Source organism: Pelophylax lessonae (assembly GCF_965119305.1).
Source record: "Pelophylax lessonae genome assembly, chromosome: 2".
NCBI classification, from domain to species: Eukaryota; Metazoa; Chordata; class Amphibia; order Anura; family Ranidae; genus Pelophylax; species Pelophylax lessonae.
The window spans coordinates 571,426,916-571,445,435 of record NC_138769.1 but is presented as its reverse complement, the minus strand read 5'-3'; positions in this window follow the sequence as shown (position 1 = coordinate 571,445,435).

Genomic DNA, 18,520 nt, shown 5'->3' with positions numbered 1-18,520 from the left:
GTTAACAGCATTTACCAACGTTCCTCTTCTTTAAAGAGACTGGCATTTTTATCAGTTTCTCCACTCTTTTATGTCCCCACAGCATAAATTCTCAGATGTGAGTTATTAGACTCAATGGCCCTGTTGACTTACTGTTAAAAGTCTATTTGTTTATTAGTTACATTTAACCACTATTAAATCATATAAAGTCATATTCAAGTTATATATATATATAAATCAAAATTAAATTATTTCATATTTGAATGGTATCCAAAAGTTTCTAAATATACCAAACAATACTGTGTACATAATGCTCTAAAAACACTAATATCACTAATACTGGTCCTGGGAAGTAACATATAGCAATAGGGTCAGATCATATGTGCATTGCCCAAGGGGCAGACATGAGGATACCAAGGGGCAGTCAACTGCCAAATTACGGGGTGAGCGCAACCTACAATTAAAGATCTTTACTTTCTCTCCTCGATAAAATGAGCAATTAAGCCTTATACTGCAGGCACAGGTCCACCGCAAGGGGTATTTTTTTTTTATCTGCCTGGGCTTTAAAGATCAATATTTTGGTATTGTATCACTGCATTTGCTTGAACTAGCCAGCAACTGCATTACCTTAAACTATCGAATTTGGGGACAGTTGGCAAAAAAGTTGAAAACTATGCTATAGCATGTTAACTATGGGATGTTACCGTTTAGTTGCTTTGGTAAATTAACTTTACTATCTTGAGGAGATGAGAGTAAATTTTACATTACTTTTGCATGCACTATATAGATTGCTGTTCAGATGACCCAAATACCAGTCTATCTCCTCTCCTCTGGACATCTCAGAAATGCGCAGAAAAAGGCCGTAATAAGAAAACAGCTTGTACTCGTCTCTCCTGCAGCAGTGTGGTTAATCCACCCTTACTGCTCTCCCGAAATATAGCCATATGGAAATTGAGCATGTTGCTCACCCTTGAAGCTCTGCAGGGGTTAAGGCAGATATTTAGGTCATTTCATGCAGATTAGAATACCATACAGAGCGCAGTGACGCCTCATCTATCAGATTTTATTTAGGAACACAGGATAATTCGAGGTTTGTTTGTATGTGTTTTTTTCTTCCGTAAACCAATTTCCCTTCGAGATGTTTAGATGTAATTTGATTTGAGTTTTATTGTCAAGAGTTAAGTGGTTTATTCTCAGTGCGGCTTTCAGGAAAAGAAGGTTCCCTTCACACTTAGTTTTTATTTCTTGTGGTTTGTTATCATTTTGTTAGTCAACTCCACCAGTGGATGAGATGGAGTTCGACAGTCATTTGAAGCACTTTACTCTCTTTCAAGTGCATGCTTAATTATTATTATTATTATTATTATAATACAGGATTTATATAGCGCCAGCAGTTTACGCAGTGCTTTACAATATAAAAGGGAGACAATACAGTTACAATATAATAAAATACAAGAGGATTAGGAGGGCCATGCTCAGAACAGCTTACGATCTAATAGGGTGGGGCAGGTGTTCCAAGAGGTTGTAACTGTGGGGAATGAGCTGATAGAAGAGGTAAAAAATAAGTTGGAGGAGTGATAGGCTTCCCTGAAGAGATGAGTTTTCAGGGATCACCTGAAGGCAGCTAGAGAAGGAGATAGCTGGACGGGTTGAGGTTGAGCGTTCCAGAGGATGGGAGAGGCTCTGGAGAAATCCTGGAGATCACCATGGGAGGAGGAGACAAAGTAACTTGAGAGTAGGAGGTCTTGAGAGGAGCGGAGAGGACGGTTTGGGTGTTATTTGTAGACAAGATTGGAGATATAGCTTGGGGCACAGTTGTGAATGGCTTTGTATGTTGTGGTTAGTATTTTGAATTTAATTTGGTGGGCAATCGGGAGCCAGTGTAGGAATTGGTGGAGAGGGGTGGCAGACACTGAGCGGTTGGTAAGGTGGATAAGCCTGGTAGCAGCATTCATGATAGACTGAAGAGGGGATAGTCTATGGAGAGGTAGGCCTATGAGAAGGGAGTTGCAATGGTTGAGGCGAGAGATAACAAAGGAATGAATGAGTAGCTTTGTGGTTTCAGTTGTTGAAAAGGGGCGAATTTTAGAGATATTATGGAGGTGAAGTCTACAAGCTTTTGACAACGATAAGATTTGGGGCTGAAAGGACAGGTCTGAATCTAGGATTACACCTGGTACCCTGGCATGAAGGGAGGGATTGATAGTTACATTACTGATTTTGATGAAAAAGTCAAGGAGGGGGGCATGGGCGAGGGGGAATATTACCAACTAATTTTTAGAGAAATATTGTTTTAGGAAGTGGTGCGACATCCATGATGATATGTCAGTAAGTAAGCTAGTAATAGTAATGATAGAGGAGAATGAAGGAGTGAGGTGAGGAGTATACAGATAGATTTGAGTGTCATCGACGTATAGATGGTATTGGAAGCCATGGGCGGTTATCAAGTGACCAAGGGAGGCGGTGTAGATAGAGAAGAGAAGGGGTCCAACAACAGAGCCTTGAGAGCGTGGCTGAACAGCTGTAAGATTCTGGTACCTCCGGTACCCTTAATCACCACTTTCCTCTGTAATGCGTCCCACCTTTCTCTTCAGGTGGTACGCATATACCTTTAAGAACGATGATGTCACTGCTGAGCGCCGCAGAGCGGCTATTTCAACTGCCGGCGGTCTCACTCACATTGTTCGTTCAACCTGCCTTGTTACCCACATGCTTTCAAGCCTGTCTCTCGATCGGAACCTCCAGCCATTCCCTTTGCCTGGAGCAGACCGGAACCTCGCTACTGATCCCTGTATCTCGCTACCGGATCATTCCTTATCTACTGGACCTCTCTAAACTACTAACATTACAAGTGATAAGTACCCCGCAGGGGAACCCTCCATAACCTTATTGCACTATCTACCTATGCACATTAAGGACTGTTACTACCTATCTATACTATCCTATCATCTGCACTGTTACATAGATTGCTAGCTCTTTAGCCTACTACCATCTATCATCTGCACTGCTGCATAGATTGCTAGCTCTCCTGTCTACTACTATCTATCCTTGCACTGGGTTAGTCTATCCTGTATTTGTCATCTGCTGTCCTCACCACCTGTTAGCATACTCGATACTAACCTATCTGCATTCCTAATACCATCTTGAACTCTCCTATACAAAACCTATCAAGTGATTACCATCCTTGTCACTGTTCACACCTGTCCCTTCAGCACATCACCTTCATACTATCATATACATACTATCACTCCAGGAACATCTCATTGAGTGTGTATATATCTGTATGTTGAAGCTGACAGGCCCACGGTGATGAGTCCTGGAGAGTTGGATCTGGTATTCAACACATCTCTACATGACTACTGAGTGGAGATTTTGCAGCTGCAAATCCAGCCTATACTAAAAACGCAGGAGCGTTACAGATTGAACGAACCTTAAAAATGGATTCAGCAGAATTACCCACTCAAGTGACACAATTAACACAACAAGTAAAAGCTTTAATACTTGCTCTGACTGACATACAAGAAAAGAATCAGACTCTGGCACAGCAGGTAACCCAGCTCTCACGGCTTACTGCTATTCAGCCTCCTGAACCTAAAATAAACCCTCCTCTAGTGTTTACAGGTGATCGGAAAAAATTTTGTGAATTCAAAAACGCATGTCAATTGCTTTTTTTGTTAAAACCTCGTACATACCCCACTGATCAAATAAAAGTCTGTACCGTTATTTCATACCTGACGGGTGATCCACGGGCCTGGGCAGACTCTCTCTATGAGAGTAATGATCAGATTCTCAACACCTATTCCTTATTCCTAGCGGAACTCGCTAGTTTATACGATGACCCCAATAGGCAGAGTACTGCTGATATTCAGTTGAGGGCCTTAAAACAAGGAAGGAGACCTGTAGAAGACTTTGTATCTGAGTTCAAAAGATGGACCCTTGATTCAGGGTGGAATGACACATCTTTGCAAACTCAATTCAGACTCGGGTTATCGGAAGCTGTTAAAGACGAGCTCGCCCGAGCGGATTTACCTGGCACCTTGGAGGCCTTGATACAACTTAGTATCAACATCGACAGACGACTGCGAGAAAGAAGGGCTGAAAAGATGGGAATGCCATTGTCTAGTCCTTCTCAGATTTCGGCCGTTGACCCTACTCCCATGTATGTAGGAACCATACGCCCACCTTTAACGACTACTGAACGAGCTAGAAGAACATCCAGAAATCTCTGCATGTACTGCGCATCCTCGGATCATTTGATAAACACCTGTCCCCTTGTCCGCAAAAAAGAGGGTGAGTGTTCACATGTCTTGCTGGGAGGATTAACGACTTCCTTCTCTAACCCCTATCTTTTTGTTCATTTAATATTACAGTGGGACCAAACTAGGATCACCACCAAGGCTATGGTCGACACTGGATCTTGTGGAAACTATATTGATACACGCTTTGTTACCTTAAATAAAATACCTATTATTTCAAAATCTAAGCCTGTTTCTGTTAGTTTCATTAATGGTATTACACTGTCTTCTGGTCCAATCACCAACCAGACTCAGGCACTCCTTGCCACTACCAACGAATCACATGTGGAGACAATCACCTTTGACATACTATCCTCACCCCATTTTCCTATTATTTTGGGACTTCCCTGGTTACACACACACCAACCAATCATAGATTGGAAAAAACGGACTTTGGTTTTCCCTTCTCACTATTGTGAGAATACGTGTAACCTCCCATCTTATGGGAAGATTCTGTCTGTGGTGTCTGATGAAATTGCACCACTATGCTATCAGGATCTGTCCGAAGTGTTCCTTGAGAAAAATGCTCAAGTGTTGCCTCCCCATAGGGATTACGATTGCACTATCGATCTACTCCCTAACAGCAAATTGCCTTTCGGTCATGTTTATCCCCTTTCACAGGATGAACTTTCTCATCTCAAGGAATACTTGGATGAGAATTTGACAAAAGGGTTCATTAGACCCTCTACTTCTTCCACTGCTGCAGGACTTTTCTTTTTCCGCAATAAGGATTCCAGTCTCAGGCCTATTATCGATTATAGGCAATTAAACACGATTACGATAAAGGATCGCTATCCTTTGCCGCTCATCCCTGAACTTATTGAAAAGGTGTGTGGGGCTACTTATTTCACCAAATTAGACCTGAAAGGGGCATACAACCTAATCCGAATCCGTGACGGGGATGAGTGGAAAAGAGCATTCAGAACCAGATACGGACTATTCGAATACCTTGTGATGCCATTCGGGCTATGTAATGCTCCCGCAGCTTTCCAAAGATTCATAAACGACATCTTTAGAGACTTACTTGATGTCTGTGTTGTAGTATACCTAGACGATATACTTATTTATTCTCGATCTATGCCTGAACACATAAAACATGTAAGACTTGTGTTGTCCAGACTGCTCTCACACAGACTATATGTGAAATTAAAAAAATGTCTATTTCATAAAGAAGAAATATTATTTCTAGGATACTTCATATCCAAAACTGGAATTAAGATGGATAGGAGTAAGATATCCTGTATTCAAGACTGGCCTATACCAACAACTCGTAAGGCCCTACAGCGATTCCTTGGATTCTCGAACTTCTATAGGAAGTTCATCAAGAACTTTTCCGCTATTGTTAGACCTCTCACACAACTGACAAGTATAAAAAAACCATTCAAATGGTCAGAAGAAGCAAATCAAGCTTTCTGCTTGTTAAAATCAAGCTTTACTTCTGCTCCCATACTACGCCATCCAGACCCATCCCTCCAATATATTCTAGAGGTAGATGCGTCAAATATGGCAGTAGGAGCAGTTCTCTCCCAACGACCAACAAACACTTCATCACTTCACCCAGTTGCTTTCTTTTCAAAATCACTAAGCAGCCCAGAGGTGAATTACCCAGTGGGTGAAAAAGAGTTGCTTGCCATAAAACTGGCACTGGAGAATTGGCGACATCTGCTTGAAGGTACCCAGTTACCAATACTCATATATACAGATCATAAAAACCTTCAATACCTCCAGACTAACAAGACTCTCTCCCACCGGCAGGTACGATGGTCATTATTCTTTTTAAGATTTAATTTCCTAGTGACCTACACGCCTGCAGACAAAAATAAAAAAAGCGGATGCGCTATCACGATTAACCGAAGATAACTGCGCCGAAATCCCTTCCATTCCCATAATACCCTATGAACGCATTATTGGTGTTGTCCGTTCCTTGAAGGAAGAGATTTTGCACAGTATAAGAATGGATTCACCTCCACCACAACTAAGTACTGATGCAGAAGGCTTCCTCTATTACAATGACAAACTCTACATACCCCCTACTATGCGCACCAAGATTTTGGAGTTATCGCATGATGTGCCCATGGCAGGACATATGGGTATAACGAAAACCTTTAATTTGCTCACTAGGCAGTTTTGGTGGCCTGATATGAAGACGTCTGTACAAAAATTTGTTTCTTCATGTGACATCTGTGCAAGGTCCAAAATTGACACTACAAAACCATCTGGACTACTTTGTAGTCTACCAATACCCCAGGTTCCATGGGAAGTTGTATCCTTAGATTTCATAGTAGAACTACCACCCTCTAAAGGATTTAATACCATCCTAGTGTCAGTGGACCACTTGACAAAGATGGCACATTTCATTGCTATCCGTAGACTACCTTCATCTAAACAAACATCAGAACTACTGATGAAACATGTGTTTAAGTTGCATGGAATTCCAAAAACTCTTTTGTCCGACCGTGGTTCACAATTCATCTCTAAATTTTGGCAAGCACTTTGTCAAATTTTACGTATTGAGCGAAAGCTCACTTCTCCCTACCATCCTCAGACCAACGGACAGACTGAAAGAGTCAACCAGTGCATTGAGCAATATCTACGTTGCTACACATCATACTTGCAGGATGATTGGGTGGATCTCCTTCCTCTAGCAGAATTTGCTTACAACAACGCAACCCACAGTACCACGAAGCAAAGTCCGTTCTACTTGAACGATGGGTTTCATCCCACTCTTCTTCCACCACGCATCCTGCCATCGAGTAACCCAGTAGCCTCGGATTACCTTACCCAAATAAAAGACTCTTTGGGCTTACTCAATACCACTATATCACACGCTCACAGTCAACAAAAAAAGTACTACGACCTTCGTAGAAGACCTTCTCCTCAGTATGCTATTGGGGACCTTGTTTGGCTATCGACAAAGAACTTAAGATTAAAAATCCCTAGCAAGAAGCTTGGACCTTTATTTTTGGGACCCTTCCCAATTAAAAAACTTATCGGAAAAGCTGCAGTACAGCTCACCCTACCAGCAGATCTCAAGATCCATCCCATCTTCCATGTGTCGCTACTGAAGCCCCATGTTCCTAACCAAGGAATAAGGCCTACCATCTTGCCTCCACCTCCAATACAAGTTGAAGGCGGAGAAGAGTATGAGATCAAGGAAATTTTGGATTCTCGCATCCATAGAGGAAGACTCCAGTATCTCATAAGATGGAAGAACTATGGACCCCAAGACGACACCTGGCTAGATACCTCTGATATTCATGCTCCTAGACTTATACGGAACTTTCACTCGAAACACCCAGAGAAACCTGTCCTATAGGCCTTCCGGAGCCGGCCTTAAGGGGGGGGTACTGTAGGATTCTGGTACCTCCGGTACCCTTAATCACCACTTTCCTCTGTAATGCGTCCCACCTTTCTCTTCAGGTGGTACGCATATACCTTTAAGAACGATGATGTCACTGCTGAGCGCCGCAGAGCGGCTATTTCAACCGCCGGCGGTCTCACTCACATTGTTCGTTCAACCTGCCTTGTTACCCACATGCTTTCAAGCCTGTCTCTTGATCGGAACCTCCAGCCATTCCCTTTGCCTGGAGCAGACCGGAACCTCGCTACTGATCCCTGTATCTCGCTACCGGATCATTCCTTATCTACTGGACCTCTCTAAACTACTAACATTACAAGTGATAAGTACCCCGCAGGGGAACCCTCCATAACCTTATTGCACTATCTACCTATGCACATTAAGGACTGTTACTACCTATCTATACTATCCTATCATCTGCACTGTTACATAGATTGCTAGCTCTTCAGCCTACTACCATCTATCATCTGCACTGCTGCATAGATTGCTAGCTCTCCTGTCTACTACTATCTATCCTTGCACTGGGTTAGTCTATCCTGTATTTGTCATCTGCTGTCCTCACCACCTGTTAGCATACTCGATACTAACCTATCTGCATTCCTAATACCATCTTGAACTCTCCTATACAAAACCTATCAAGTGATTACCATCCTTGTCACTGTTCACACCTGTCCCTTCAGCACATCACCTTCATACTATCATATACATACTATCACTCCAGGAACATCTCATTGAGTGTGTATATATCTGTATGTTGAAGCTGACAGGCCCACGGTGATGAGTCCTGGAGAGTTGGATCTGGTATTCAACATATCTCTACATGACTACTGAGTGGAGATTTTGCAGCTGCAAATCCAGCCTATACTAAAAACGCAGCAGCGTTACAACAGCGAATGTGGACAGACGTGCTCTCCGCTCGCTCCGCAGGTGATCCTGCCTTTTATCCTCCTGGTAGCCGATCCACTTGCTTTAACCTCTCCTGCGGAACCCCCCGGTGGGTGAGTCCTCTTCGCCCCTGGTCTGATGTCCAAGAGCCAGAAAAACGGGAAGCCCGCGAGAGACATGCAAGCCCAAGATGGCGCCCTCTCCCAGCTTCTCTCCCAAGGAGACTTATAGAGAGGCGGCACAAAAATTCTTTAGTAAAGCAACCCCCCGAGGTACATCCACTGCGGCCGCCACACCAGCTACATCCCCAGGATCCCTGTCGGATGCAGATGATACCGTTCTACTGGCGGACACCCCGGGCCGGGCCGAGCCAAGCATTTGGTTCATGGTTGCAGCGTAGCCCCGTCCACTTGAATGGCCCGCATTTGGGGGGGCAGTAAAACCACAGCTTATCCACCTGCTTTTACTGCCCCTTGGCTTCCCACGTGAATGAGGCCCATCATACCCATATAGGTGTAAGAGCTACTGTTGCAGATTGGAATGTTTGTCAGGTGTTCAGAAGGAAACAATGAGGAAGAACTGTCTGCATTACACTGAGATAGTCTGCTCCGTCCCCCCCCCCCCTCTTTCCAGAGGCAAGTGCCTCCTCTTCCTACCCATCAATCCAGACATTTTTACCAAAGCTTTTTAAATGGTCTCTTTATTTACTTGGGTTCCCAAAAACATCCCCAACCCTACTGATGAGCATGTCTACACTTCACTCTCATATGTTTTCATTTCCCTAACTGAAGCCTGTTTTGTTTGTTTTGGTTAAAGTATGGAAAGTTTATAACTTATGTCAGATTTGAACTGCTTTTTGTACCCTCTGTTGATAAGATTGGCTTTCTATCCTGGTAACCAAAAAGGAGTCGATCTTCCTAGATTGGATACAGACAGCTATGAAGAGATTTTGTTTTCTTTTTGTCTTGATCATCACACAGGATGTGAGCAAAAGTCTCCCCAGTAGCAACAGAAACAGCAGTAAAAACTTTAAAGAGGTTCTAACCCTAAATATATCAAAAACAACAACAAAAAGCCTTTGGTTAAGCTCTATTAACTTCGCAAAGTGTCTATTCTGCCTCAAATTTTAAATAATTTTATATATGCGTTTAAATTGAAGTGTACATTGCACTAAATATACTTTAAAGCGTAACTCCACTTTTGTTAAGAAAAAAAAACTTCCCCTCTGGATGATCTATGTACATTGCAAGGACTTTAACAAACTTTGTTGCAGATTCCTACCTTTTGTTATGCTGAAGAAATCATTGTTTGTTCCTCTGTACCTCTTTGCTGAGTGGGTCAAATGGGAGTGGTTTCATAATTATCTATCAGCGGTGGCAGGAAATCTGCTGGGCCTGCATCCCTTTAGACATGTTCCCATTGGGAGTATCTCACCGAAAATGATGTTTTTGTTGCAGGGGATGCCAGAAATCTGACTTGTATCTTAGTGCAGACTTCTGGGAAAATTGGTAAACCAATCACACAAGCAGGAAATTATGTTTCTAGGGTGTGGTCAGTAGACATTCTATGTACAGAACAGCTCCCGGTAGCCATATTGCATTACATTTTCAGAAAATTACAACAGCTGCAGATTGAAAAGGGATTTGTAATAACATTTAATTACAATATGATTTGTGTCGCAATTGTATACACTATATAGTTTTTTCTTTATTTGCTGATTTGTTTTCCCCACAAAAGTGGAATTACCCTATAAAAGAGTACCTATAAAGAAAACAGTTAGATTATATACATACCTAATCCCTGTCTTTCACGTTGTAGGACGTAATATCGCTCTTTCCAGCAAAATTACTGGGGAAAGAAGAGCACACCAAACCAAAAAGCAAAAAAAAGAAAACATTAAGAAACCCCAGTCCGGTGTAAAAGCATCCATTTTGAAAGATGTATCAGCTGACAAAATTTCTTGCAAGATCAGCAGGCATTATTTAAACATTCAACCAGCTATAACAAATTGCTTTCAAAGATATATTTACCAGACCAAATGAGAACAAATAAGAGATGCTCAATGTTAGGCTTTACATAATCTTTAAAGGCAAACTGTAATAGTTTTGAATCACTTGTATTTTATTTTTTTTTAAAGGATAAGGGCACATTAAAATAAAATTCACATATCCTTTTTGTCCTCTCCCCCCAAACTAATCGAGATCCACCGATGCAAACTCTTTTGACGGCCGTGGATCCTCTGTTTGCCCATGCCTGCTAATTACAGCCCCATAGACTTCTATAGGGCTGTGTCCCAAGGCCAGAGTTGCTTGAAGATGGTCCCATAGAAGTCTATGGGGCTGGTAAGCACAGGCGCGGGCAAGAAGTAAATACTTGATGCGCTGGAAATAAACAAACAATGTAACAAAGGCCCGTCGGATCAAGGTGAATATGCATCTATGGGAAGAGGGGGGGGGGGGGGAATTGGGTGAGATCATGGGAAGGGGGCAAATAAATGAAAAAGTGCAATCATCTTTTTAAATTATTAAGTTTTTATAAATCATACATTTTATATATATTTATGTACTATTTAGATAAAATATTTGCTTTACAAATTATTTAATACAAAATGCACAATGACAAAGGATTCGTAGAACATTATAGCTTTTCTAAAGTGAGCACAGCAGTATCTGTTTGCCTTTAGGCCCTCTGTTTTCTATTAAAACTGTTTACATAGCCATCTGAACACAGTAGGGTTTATTTAGTTCTGTGTAAATTAGAGCTTGAGCTATGTTAAAAACAGGTGTCTTTAACCAATCCAAATAAATGATGAGCAGCCAAGATCTTCACCTTCTGGCTGAAAGAGAGGGAGAGATACACTATATTGTCAAACTTCTGCCTTTACACGCACATGAACTTTAATGGCATCCCAGTGTTATTCCGTAGGGTTCAGTATTGAGTTGGCCCACCGTTTGCAGCTATAACAGCTTCAACTCTATTGGGAAGGCTGTACACAAGGTTTAGTAGTGCGTCAAAGGGAATGTTTAAACCCTCTTCCAGAAGCAGGAAATGTTTAAACCCTCGCCCATTTGTGAGGTCAGGCACTGATGTTGAACGAGAAGTCCTGGCTCGCAGTCTCCACTCTAATTTATCCCAAAGATGTTCTAACGGGTTGAGGTCAGGACTCTGTGCAGGCCAGTCAAGTTCCTCCACCCCAAACTCACTGTTGGAACAGGAAGGGACCGTCCCCCAAACTGTTCCCACACAATTGGGAGCATGAAATTGTCCAAAATGTCTTTGTTCGCTGACAAGTGGCCAAGCCCAACCCCTGAAAAACAACCCCACACCATAATCCCCCCTGCACCAGAAGATTTGGACCAGTGCACAAAGCAAGGTCCATAAAGACAGGGATGAGCGAGTTTGGGGTGGAGGAACTTGACTAGTCTGCACAGAGTCATGACCTCACTCCAAGAGAACACCTTTGGGATGAATTAGAACAGACACTGCGAGCCAGGCCTTCTCATCCAACATCAGTGCCTGACCTCACAAATGCGCTTCTGGAAGAGCGGTCAAACATTCCTATAGACACACTCCTAAATAGAGATGGCCTTGCGGGTTCGCAGCGAATTTTGCTTGTTCGCTACCCGCCAATTTTGTGTTTCAATCTTGGTTTTATTAGCATTCAAAAATTTAAAGATTACAAACATACGTGTACAGTGTTTGTGAAAGACACACATTATCTAAAACATTTAATCTCGAAACCGTCAACGTATAGTTCTTAACAATATAAATTCATTTTTGTAAGAGTAATTTGTGTTTTGTCTGGTGTCTCTATTTTAAAGTGGACACAAAGCAAAGTCAAACAACTTATCCAAAATCCCTTATATATGGTATAATCTACAGTACTCTATGGTCAGCTACAAAGTGAGTATCCCCCAACCTTTTATTCTTGTTTATTCCCTTAAAACCCCTCATTATCCGAGGGTACAGAGAAAATGTGGCGAGAGGAGGGTAGATGGGGGGGGGAGGGAAAGACAAAAAGAGAAAGAAGACGGGAAAAGAGGAACGAAGAAGAGAAGAAAAAAAAAAAAAAGGGGAAGGGAAGGGGGGGGTGTGTAAAGAATCACATCCCCCCTTATCCCTCCCCTAACACCTTATATTCTTAGTGTAATATTAAATGTGACTCACATTCCATCATCTGTGTCAGAGGATTAAAAATCCATATTTATATTTCTCGTGTATTCGCATATCTCGTGAGAAAGGGGTAAAAAAAAAAAAAAGGGGGGAAAAGGGAGAAAAAGAAGGGAGGGGTAGAAGCCCCCCTCTCCACACCTCTGACCTCTCTCCCTTTATTATTGTGTTTCTCAAAATTCTCATAAATCACACCTCTCCATAAATACAAAATTGTGCATATCAATAACCACACACCATTGCCACCATCATACCCAAAAAAAAAAAAAAAAAAAACCCAAATCCCTCTGAACATTGGAAGATATACCATGGCCTCCATCTTAATTGAAATTTGTTTATTTTGTCCGAGGCCATGGCCATGGTCTCTTCCATGTTATAAATATCTCTCACTGTAACCACCCATTCTCTAATTGATGGAACTGAGGTAGATTTCCAATATCTCGGTATCATTAATTTTGCCGCATTCAAAAGGTAGCAGACTATTGATTTTTTATACCTTTGTTCTGCGGCCTCTGTAATATGTAACAGGCAACATTCAGGAGTTAATGGAATTGCTGTGCCCACTATTTTCTCAATCAGCTCCCTGATCTGAGTCCAATATTCAGCTATTTTTGTACACTGCCACCAGATGTGATATAATGTTCCTACTGATTGGCCGCATCTCCAGCACATTTCAGATGTATTTGGGAAGCACTTGTTAATTTTTTCCGGTGTCATATACCATTGGGTAAGAAGCTTATACGCATTTTCTTGAGATCTAGTGTTCCTTGAACATTTGTGTGTCATAGAACATGCTGACGCCCATTTTTTATCTAAGATTGATACTTGTAACGCTTTCTCCCAATTTTCCTTAAATTTATCTGGTTTAATTTTCACACTAGAGAGTAACAGCGTGTAGGTATATGACGTCGCTTTTTTAAAAGGCTTTTGATCCAGACATATCTGCTCAAATGCCGAAATCTGTCCCCCACAGGCCTTCTTCCTTGTAGGTTCACTTAGGAAATGGTGTAACTGTAGATATGACCAAAAAGGTATAGTCGGAGCATTTAATGTATGTTTAAGTTGGTCCTGTCCCACAAAAACGCCATTCCTAAAGAAGTGCGCTGCAATTTTAAATTCACTATTTTCTGATGCGTTAAGCCAAACATCTGAGTAACCTGGTGCAAACTCTGGGTTGTTTGTCAATGGTGTGAGGGGCCCTGGTACACTTGAAATATCATGAAGTTTAATCACTCCATGAAACGTCGCTATTGTTTGTCTTATTAACGGATGAGCCTTCGCTCTGGCCGGACATTTTTGCCAGGCTATCCAAGGTAAATATCGTAGCGGGCACTCTATAATGTCCGCTTCCAACTTTACCCACGCCTTCTTTGATTCATGACAGTGCCAATCGATGATTCGTGTAAGCTGAGTAGCCTTATAATATAATCGGAAATCCGGTACTCCCATTCCTCCCCTTTCTTTCCTTCTCGCAATCAAATTGTGCCGTATTCGAGGCTGTCTATGTGACCAAATGAATTGGGTTTGGATCCTTCCGAGTTTCGTAAAATAGCTATTAGGAATCTTAATTGGCAAGGTATGGAACAGATAAAGCAATCTTGGGAGAATTACCATTTTAATAATGGCTGCTCTCCCAAACCATGAAAAAAACCTGGTATGCCACTGTTTCAAATCTAATTCGATCTGTTTAACCCCTTCCGTACCGCGTCATGTAAAATGACGTCGGCACAAATCCTTTCTCGATCCGGGCCGACGTCATATGACGGCGCCCGGATCTCCCCGCTACTGCGCGCCCCCGGGGGCGCGCAGCGCGGCGATCGGGGGTGAGGCTCGTCCCTCGGACTGAGCCCAACCCCGATCAAGGTAAACAGCCAATGAAATTGTCTGTTTACCACGTGATCGGCTGTGTCAATCACAGCCGATCACATGAGCGGCTCCAGCGCGAGCCGCTCGTTCCTTCCTTAATGCGCGCCCCCGGGGGCGCGCAGCGCGGCGATCGGGGACGAGGCTCGTCCCTCGGACAGAGCCCATCCCCGATCTAGGTAAAGAGCCAATGAAATTGGCTCTTTACCGCGTGACCGGCTGTGTCCAATCACAGCCGGTCACAAATGTCATCAGAGAACACGGTAACTAGCTGTCACCGTGTTCTCCTCCTCACACACTGATCCTGTGTGAGGAGGAGATTGTGGTAACAGCTAGTTACCAATCATAGTGCACCCCAACCACACTGATTGCCCCCCCCCCCCAATAAAGAGCACCTGTCACTAGCCCATCAAAGTACCCGAGTACCTGTCACCAGCCCATCAGGTACTCAGATGACAGGTACTCGGGTACTCTGATGGGCTGATGACAGGTACTCTGATGGGCTGGTGACAGGTACTCGGGTACTCTGATGATGGGTACTCGGGTACTCTGATGACAGGTACTCGGGTACTCTGATGACAGGTACTCGGGTACTCTGATGATGGGTACTCGGGTACTCTGATGACAGGTACTCGGGTACTCTGGTGACAGGTACTCTGATGGGCTGGTGACAGGTACTCGGGTACTCTGATGACAGGTACTCAGGTACTCTGATGACAAGTACTCGGGTACTCTGATGACAGGTACTCGGGTACTCTGATGACGGGTACTCGGGTACTCTGATGACAGGTACTCGGGTACTCTGATGACAGGTACTCTGGTACTCTGATGACAGGTACTCTGGTACTTTGAGTACCCGTCATCGGAGTACCCGAGTACCTGTCACCTACCCAACAGAGTACCCGAGTACCTTCCACCTGCTCATCAGAGTACCTGACACCTGAAGTACCCGAGTACTTGCCACCTGCTCATCATTACCCATCACTACTCATCAGTACTCATCAGTACCCATCAGTACCTATCACCTATTAGTATCAGTACTGATCATCCGTACCCATCAGTACAGTATCAGTATCACCTATCAGTATCAGTACTACTCATCAGTACCTATCACCTGCCTGTCACCTGCCCATAAGAGTACCCGAGTACCTGTCACCTGCCTATCGGAGTACTCGAGTACCTGCCACTTGCTCATCAGTACCAGAGTACCTGTCACCTGCCCAGCAAAGTACCCGAGTACCTGTCACCCTTCATACAGCCACCATGTCTAAGTCCAAAAAGGTTAACATACGTCGTCCGTTTAAACCTAAATACCGGTGTTATGGCAGCAGATAGCTGCCATAACCCTGGTATTTTTTTAAACGGTGGACGGTTGGCTTTCCGATAAGGGTGGTCCCAGCGGCAGATTCGCCGCGGGATCACCCTTCCGGGGTGGCGGAAGCGGTGCCCCCCCCCCCCTCCTGCTGCATTCTGGTCCTTTTCCCCGCTTACCGGACCCGCCGGCAGCGGGGAAAACGATCCGGTCCCAGATCCTCACAGACAGGATGTCGAGTGAGGGCAAGCTTGCCCTCACTCGACTCTATGGTCTTGGAGGACCGGAGCTACGGCAAACGTCGTTGCCTAGCAACCAGTTTAAAGGTCCCTTTTTTTTTTTTCATTTTATTTAATTTTTTTTTAATTTTTTTTTTTTATTTTTTCTATCTTTTAGTGTACTTGTGAGATCTGAGGACTTTTTGACCCCAGATCTCACAAAAAAGAGGTCCTTTCGTGCCTTTTTCTATTACAAGTAATGTTTACATTTCTTGCAATAGAAATAAAAATGATCAATTTTTTTTTTTTTAAAAAAAACAGTGTAAAAATAAAAAATAATAAATAAAATAAATAGTAAAAAAAAAAAAAAAAAAAAATTAAAGCGCCGTGTCCCCGCGAGCTCGCGCGCAGAAGCGAACGCATACGGAAACCCCGCCCACATATGTAAACAGTGTTAAAACTACACATGTGAGGTATCGTCGCGATCGTTAGAGCAAGAGCAATAATTTGAGCCATAGACCTCCTCTGTAACTCTAAGATAGCAACCTGTAGAAATTTTTAAAATGTCGCCTATGGGGATTTTTAAGTACCAAAATTTGTCACCATTCTGTGAGCGTGCGCAATTTTGAAGCATGACATGTTGGGTATCTATTTACTCGGCGTAACATTATCTTTCACATTATGGAAAACAATTGGGCTAACTTTACTGGTTTCTTATTTTTTAATTAAAAAAAGTGATTTTTTTCCCAAAAAATTGCGTTTGGAAGACCGCTGCGCAAATACGGTGTGATAAAAAATATTGCAATAATCTCCATTTTATTCTCTAGGGTCTCTGCTAAAAAAAAATATATAATGTTTTGGGGTTCTAAGTAGTTTTCTAGCAAAAACAACTGATTTTAGCTTGTAAACACCAAATGTCAAAAATAGGCCTAGGCAAGTGGCTAGGATGCATGATGATGCTCCTTGGATGTTTAGGCCCCTCTATATGGCTAGGCTGTGAAAAAGTCTCACACATGTGGTATTGCCATACTCAGGAGGAGTGGCAGAATGTATTTTGGGGTGTCATTTTTGCGATGTACATGCTATGTGTTAGGAATATCCTATAAATTGACAACTTTGTGTAAAAAAAAAAGTTTTTATTTTTTTCCCACATTTTCCAAAAACTTGTGGAAAAAAATGACATGTTCAAAGGACCCATAATGCCTCATAGAATATACGTTGGAGTGTTTGCTTTCCAAAATGGGGTAATTTTGTGGACTTTTCCATTGTATTGTTGCTCTAGGGCCTTGAAAAGTGTGATAGGTAGTAAGAAAGTTTTATGTGTATTTATGCTCCTAAAACGCCTTATGGTGCTACTTGGACGTGGAGTCTCTTTTTGTGGCCAGGCTGTGTAAAAGTCTCACACATGTGGTATCACCATACTCAGAAGGAGTAGCAGAATGAATTTTGGGGTGTCATTTTTGCTGTGTACATGCTATGTGTTAGAAATAGCTTATAAATTGACAACGTTTTGGGAAAAAAAAAGAAAAAAAAATGTTTTCTTCATTTTCCCAAGAATTGTGGGAAAAAATTATAACTTCAAAAAACTCACCATGCCTCTTACTAAATACCTTGGACTGTCTACTTTCCAAAAAGGGGTCATTTGGGGGGTATTTGTACTGTCCTGACATTTCAGGGCCTCAAGAAAGGAGATAGGCCATCAGTACATCTGGTGTGATCAATTTTCAGTAATTGGTACCATAGCTTCTAGACTCAATAACTTTCACACAGACTAAATAATATACACTAATTTGGGTTAATTTTACCAGAGATATGTAGCAGTATAAATTTTGGCCCAAATGTATGAAGAAAAATTAATTTTTTGCAAAATTTTATAATAGAAACTAAAAAAAAGTGTTTTTTTTGCAAAATTTTTGCTCTTTTTTTGCTTATATCACGAAAAAAAAAAACCCCAGTTGTGATCAAATACCACCAAAAGAAAGCTCTATTTGTGTGAAAAAAATGATAAAAATTTTGTTTGGTTACAGTGTAGCATGACTGAGCAATTGTCATTCAAAGTGTGAGAGTGCTGAAAGCTGAAAATTGGTCTGGGCAGGAAGGGGGTCTAACTGCTCTGTATGGAAGCGGTTAAGTAATGGCAAAAAGTTTTTAGAATACAAAGTTTCCAAACTCGGAGTTATCCAAACACCCAAATATTTTAGGGCTCCCGTAACCCATCTGAGAGGGCTTTTTTGTCTTATTTGTAACAGTTTATTCTCTGGTATGTTTAAATTGAGTACTTCGGATTTCGAATAATTTATACGAAAATTTGATATATAGCTATATTTTTCAAAAGCTTTCATCAGATTTGGCATTGTGATCAATGGCTTTGTTACATAAAATAACAAATCGTCTGCGTATGCCGCTACTTTATACGTATTCTCCTTAACTTTCATCCCTT